Consider the following 786-nt stretch of genomic DNA (forward strand, 5'->3'; position numbering starts at 1 on the left):
ATCAGAAGGTATTCTGTCCTTTGTTTATAACAGAGTAAATCATAAACCCTTTAAAAGTTAAATTTAGTTGTAATTTTATTTCCAGTGTTTCCAAAACGCCTTGAAAATGGAATGAAAGCATTTGACAAATGAGTTATACTATGAAAAAAAAAGGAATCGAATCATTCAAATGGGGCGTGCAAAAATATAATCATGTATATCAATGGAAAAGTAAATTGAGACATTAGTTTACCTATCGACCTTAAAATGCGATGAGACATCAAATAATGCAAACTTTTTAACAAAAACTTTCATCAAATATTTTTGGCCAAGTATGTCCATGAATAAATTTATGTTACATGGACATGTACTATGTATAGCCAGCTGAAAGAATTATTCCCTATATCAACTAAGTTAGAACATACAATTTGTGCAAAATGAAAGCAAGTTCTCAACAGTGTGATACAGTCTATCGACATGGGCTTAAATGCAGATAGGAGGTTTCAATTAAAAATGATAAAACATGCTGAGAATAGTAATTCTCATATATTGCAGTACAGGTCTAGATGAATTATTATAAACTTTTGAAAACTCAGTTTTGGAGGTAAACATGTAGATATAAAATCAAAACTTATCAAAGCATGAAGATGATGACAATGGGTTAACCGTAACCTTTGACCTATGAAACAGTTTATATAACTAAACCCTGACTAGAAATGAAAATATCAGAACACCACAAAAAGGGTCTTCATCCTCGGTGCTTTGTTGTTGTTGTTGTTCCCAGATGTATCAACTCTAAAGCAAGAA

This window comes from Crassostrea angulata, chromosome 2, assembly GCF_025612915.1.
Source record: "Crassostrea angulata isolate pt1a10 chromosome 2, ASM2561291v2, whole genome shotgun sequence".
NCBI classification, from domain to species: domain Eukaryota; kingdom Metazoa; phylum Mollusca; class Bivalvia; order Ostreida; family Ostreidae; genus Magallana; species Magallana angulata.